This window comes from Mobula hypostoma, chromosome 13 (genome assembly GCF_963921235.1).
Source record: "Mobula hypostoma chromosome 13, sMobHyp1.1, whole genome shotgun sequence".
Taxonomy (NCBI): Eukaryota; Metazoa; Chordata; class Chondrichthyes; order Myliobatiformes; family Myliobatidae; genus Mobula; species Mobula hypostoma.
Genome location: NC_086109.1, coordinates 78,264,185 through 78,270,184, shown reverse-complemented (window position 1 = coordinate 78,270,184; position 6,000 = coordinate 78,264,185).

The following is a 6,000-nucleotide window of genomic DNA, read 5'->3' as shown; positions in this document are numbered from 1 at the left end:
TTATGTAGTGCTCATTTTCACTTGGAGATGCTCTTGTTGCATTCCCTCATGTGAGTAGACAAGCTGGGTTGATTTATGAGCGACTACATCTGTGGTTGATATACACTTTTTCCATATTTTCCCATGGAAGATCTAACTGGTGTGCAACTAGTTGGTGAATTGCTTCTCCATATATTATTTTAAATGAACTTACAAGTAAATTTCATTTTTGACAGATTATTTAAAACTGCAGGTATTAACTCCTAATAAAATGGGTGTTTCGCAGTTGTAAATTGAACCCATTCCTTGCTGTCTCAAAATCTTCATCCCCTGATGTTTAAGTGGAAATTTCATTGGTCCTATTATTTCTCCCAGGCATTAAGCTGCTGCAAATAATGTATAATTTGTCTGCAGTGAGGTGTTCAACCTCAGTGGTCTGAAAAATGACTGTTTCTATTTTCAATCAGAACAACAGATTTCTACTAACCTAATTCATCTGAGACCATAGAAATGAAATGACCAACACTTTAAATTGCATTCTTATTCCTCTGTGAGATCTGTGACTTCTTGTCAGATAGACTGCTTTCCCGCAGAGGCCTGGGTCAGAGTTACCTTCAGTTTCCTCGCCTCATGACAAATCCAGGCAGCTGCTGCTAACGTCTATCATATCTTACAGTTTGCCTCTCTCTGTTGTATTAGGAACATCTCCCAAACACCATACTTAGAGTAGCACACACAAAGTGCTGGAGGAACTCAGCAGGTCAGGCAGCATCGATGGAAATTGGTGTTCTGGGCCGACACCCTTCTTCAGGACTGGAAAGGAAGGGGGAAGATGGCAGAATAAAAAGGTGGAGGGAAGGGAACGGGAATAGCTAGAATGTGACAGATGAAACCAGGTAGATAAGAAAGGGCTGAAGAGGAAGGAATCTGAAAAGAGAGAAGGGTGGACCATTGGAGAAAGGGATAGAGGAGGGGACCTGGGAGAAGTGATAGGCTTATGAGATGTAAGAGGCCAGAATGAGAAATTGATATTCATGCCATCAGGCTGAAGGCTACCATAAGACCATAAGACATAGAAGCAGAATTAGGCCATTTGGGCCATCAAGTCTGCTCCATCATTTCATCATGGTTGATCCATTCCCTCTCAACCCCATTCTCCTGCCTTCTCCCCATAACCCTTCATGCCCTGACTAATCAAGAACATTTCAACCTCCACCTTAAATGCATCCAAGACTTGGCTTCCACAACTGTGTAAAGCAATGAATTCCACAGATTCACCACCCTCGAGCTAAGGAAATCCTTCCTCATCTCTGCTGTCAAGGAAGTCCCTCTGAGGTGGTACCCTCTGGTCCTAGGCTCACCCACCAAAGGAACCATCCCTTTCACATCACTCTATCTAGGACTTTCAAACATTCGATAGGTTTAAATTAGATATCATTCTTCTAAAATCCAGCGTACAGGCCCAGAGTCTTCAGTCTGCTGCTTATCCTTTCATTCCTGGCATCATTCCCGTGAACCTCCTCTGAACCCTCTTCAATGTCAGCAAATTCTTTCTTAATTAAAGAGCCAAAAACTATTCACAACTGAGGCCCTGCCAGTGCTTTATACAGCCTTAGCATTACATCCTTGGCTTTTGTATTCTTGTACTCTTGAAATGAATGCTAACATTGCATTCGCCTTCCTCACCACCTTATTCAACCTGCAAATTAACCTTGAGGGAATCCTGCACAAAGACTCTCAAATCCCTTTGCATTTCAGATTTTTGAATTTTTTTCCCCATTTAGAAAACAGTGCACGCTTTTATTCCTTCTACCAAAGTGCATGCCCATACACTTCCCAACACCGTATTCCATCTGCCACCTCTTTGATCATTCTCCTAATCTGTCTAAGTCCTTCTGCAGCCACCAGCCACCCTGCTTCTTCAGCACTATCTGCCCCTCCACTTAACTTTGTATTGTCTACGAACTTGACCACAAAGCCATGAATTTCACCATCCAAACTGTTGACGTACACCATAAAAACAAGTGGTCCCAACGCAGACCTCTGCGAAACACCATTAGTCACTGGCAGGCAATCAGAAAAAAATCCCTTTATTCCCACTTTCTGCCTCTTGCTAATCAGCCAATGCTCTATCCATGCTAGAATCTTTCCTGTAATACCCCGGGCTCTTATCTTGTTTAGCAGCCTCATGCACAGCACCTTGTCAATGGCCTTCTGAAAATCCAGATACAGTACACAACATCCACCAATTTTCTATCCTGCTTGTTATTTCTTCAATGAGTTCCAACAGATTTGTCAGACAAAATTTTCCCTGATGGAAACCATGATGACTTTGGCCTATTTTGCCATGTACCTCCAAGTATCCCAAAACCACATCTTTAAGAATTGACTCCAACATCTTTCCAACCACTGAGGTCAAGCTAACTGGCTTATAATCTCCTTTCCTTCTTGAAGAGTGGAGAGGCATTTGCAATTTTTTAGTCCTCCGGAACCATGCCAGAATCTATTGATATAAGGGGTCACTCCTCCACCCTCTTGTGGCTCAAGAAGAGGTCATGGACCGACGTGGTGGAATGGGAATGGGAATTCGAATAAAAATGCTCAGCCACTGGAAGGTTCCACATTTTGAAGATGGAGAGAAGGTGCTCAACAAAGCGAGACAGATTTTTATTTTCCTTTGGTGTACAGGAGACGACAGTGCGGGCACAGGCATTTGCCTGTGTTACAAGTCTCCCCAAAGCACAGGCATTGAGAGATTGCATTTTGTGTCCTTGCAGTGACTTTTCTGCAAGGTATATTTAGCTGTAGCCCAGACGCTATCTGAAGCTCTTCTCTATGAAGAACACCTCTCTTGCAGATTTTTCATTTTTACATCCCTCAACTTGCACCAGTGTTGTTATGTTTATTTTGATAAAATGAACCCTTGCCCTCTCAATCTACCTTGTGCTTGCACCTTATTTTTGTTTTACCTGTACTTCACTTTATCTGTAGCTATTGTACTTTATTCTGCATTCTGTTATTGTTCTACCACAATGTACTGTGTAATGATCTAATCTGTATGAACAGTACGTGAGATAACATTTCTGAGGATCTATTCTGGGCCCAACATATCAATGCAGTTACAAAGAAGACACAACAGTGGCTATGTTTCAAAAGGGGTTTGAAGAGATTTGGTATTCACGAAAGAAACTTGCACTTTTCCACAGATGTACTGCAGAGAGGATTCTAGCTGGCTGTATCAGCGTCTGATATGGCAGGGTGATGGACACTGTACTGGACTGAAATAAGCTGCAGAGAATTGTAAACTGCGTCAGCTCAATCATGCTTCAAGATGGTGGCATCCATTATTAAGGACCCCCATCACCCAGGACAAGTCCTCTTCTCATTGCTACCATCGGGGAGGAGGAACAGGACCCTGAAGAGACACACTCAATGATTCAGGGACAGCTTCTCCCACTCTGCCATCCGATTTCTGAATGGACATTGAACCCATGGATACTATCTCACTACTGTTGTTTTTTCTCTTTTTGCACTACTTAATTAATTTAACTATACACACACACACACACACACACACACACATACAATATATATAGACTGTAATTTAGAGTTTTTATTATTATATATTACAATGTAGTACTGCCGCATAACAACAAATTTCAGAATACAGAACATATGCCAGAGATACTATCAGAATCAAAATCAGGTTTAATACTTTAATACTACCGGCATATGTTGTGAAATCTGTTAACTTTGCTGCAGCAGTACAATGCAATACATGATACAGTAAGTATACAATTACAGCAAGTATACATATTAAATAGTTGAAATAAAAAATAGTGCAAACACAGAAATCGTTTAAGAGGTGAGTTAGTGTTTATAGGTTCAATGTCCATTTAGGAATCGGATGGCAGAGGGGAAGAAGCTGTTCCTGAATCACTGAGTGTGTGCCTTCAGGCTTCTGTACCTCCTTCCTGATGGTAACAATGAGAAGGGGATGGTCCTGGGTGATGGGAACCTTAATAATGGACGCTGCCTTTCTGAGGTACTGCCTGATTCTGATTCTGACAAGCTTTTCACTGTATCTCAGTACCTGTGGCAATAACAGACCAATTCCAATTTGTTGTAGGTAGATTAATTTAAGTTTATGTCAATTTATTTTGTGATATTTGTAATGTTCTCTGCAGATAGTGACACGATGGCATGTTGGTTAGCACAATCGCTTTACAGTGTTGGCGATCACCAACTGGGATTCAGCTCCCATTGCTGTGTGTAGCGTTCTCGCTGTGACTGTATAGGTTTCCTCCGGGTGCTCCAGTTTCCTCCCAAATTCCAAAGGTGTACAGGTTAACATTAGTGAGTTGTGGGCATGCTATGTTGGTGTCAGAAGTGTGGCAAAACTTGTGGGCTCTCCCCAACACGTTGTCAGACTGTGTCGGTTGTTGATTCAGAATAACACATTTCACTGTATGTTTCCTGCCGACGGGTTTCAGCGCGAAACGCCGACTGCACATTTTTCCATCGATGCTGCCTGACCTGCTGAGTTCCTCCAGCATTTGGGTGTGTTGCTCTGGATTTCCAGCATCTGCAGATTTTCTCTTGTTTGCAATTTGATCACTGTATGTTTTGATGTACATGTGCCGAATACAGCTAATCTTTAAGATGCTTCAAAGGCAAAATTTGATGGTATTTATATTTAGAGTATTTACGCCTATGACAATAAAATTGAACTTGAACTTGCCTTTGCCAGCTTATCTGATGTCTTGGGAGTGCTTTCTCATGCCTTCCATTATGCATTTGTTCAGCAACAATTCTTTCTGCAAATGGTATGATATTACATGATTTGTGGCATGTTTCTTAAAACAGCTTCTTCCCTCAGGCTGTGAGATGAATGAATACCCTATCACCACCGAGGTCTCCTCACAAGGACAGCGAGCTATTTACTGTGCTGCCCTTTACTACCTGCATTTTGAATTATATTTTATTAACTTATTTATAGTATAATAGTTTGATTTACAGTATGTGCTGTGTTTGATCTATGTCGTGGGGGTGCACCATTGTCCAGAGTGATGTTCTTTCCTTTGCTTGTATGTATGTACAGTCAGATGACAGCAAACTTGAACTTCAAGTGCCAGCTTCAAGGATTGCTCCTGCAATGCTAAATACTGACGACTGCAAGGATTCAGAACACATTAGCAGGGAATCATGTTATTGGTGAACTTCGCAACTGAAATTCTCACGCTCTGTGTGACTTTCAGAAACAGTGTTAGAGAGATCCCCTATGCAGTTTTAACACAATTCAAAGGTAATAATGGAATTTCTGGTACTGAATGTTTCCATCCTGCCAAAAGAAATATCTGACATTGTTAAGTCATGAAGCAAGTTTTACTAATAAATGGACACACAAGACTCTAAGATGCTGGAGAACCTCAGCAGATCAGGTAACCTCTCTGGAGGGGAATGAACAGTCAATGCTTCACATTGCGACCCTTCTTCTGGTCCAGATGACCCAAAACATCAACTGCTCAATTTCCCTCCATAAATTCTGCTGATCTGTTGAGATCCCCCAGCGCTTTTTGCGTTTAACTAATAAATAGGCTAACCTTTCAGACACATCTTGCGGAGAGTCAAGTTCTGTGCTCCTTAGAGTTGCATCATATTTGGTGAAATTCTAGTCAACGGTTTATCTGGTCATCTTGAGACGGTAATGAAGGCAGCTAGATAGATTCAGGATATAACACCAACATTGTCATCTCATCTATTAAACTCCTTTTAGTGACCTTCTGTCACTTGCATACGCCACCGAGGAAATAGTTGTATCTATTTTCAGATAAAGGGCATTGAGCATGTGGTTATCATGGACACTTACTGGAGGACATGTGAACAAAATGGTTACTTTCATGCTTCTCTTGCAACAGCTTTCTCCAACTTTGTAATTGCAACTTCTACCTCTGGTGCAAAGGAAGGCTTGGCATCCTGCCAACAGTTAGTAGCAGACAATCCCTTGTGATGCATTCTGTT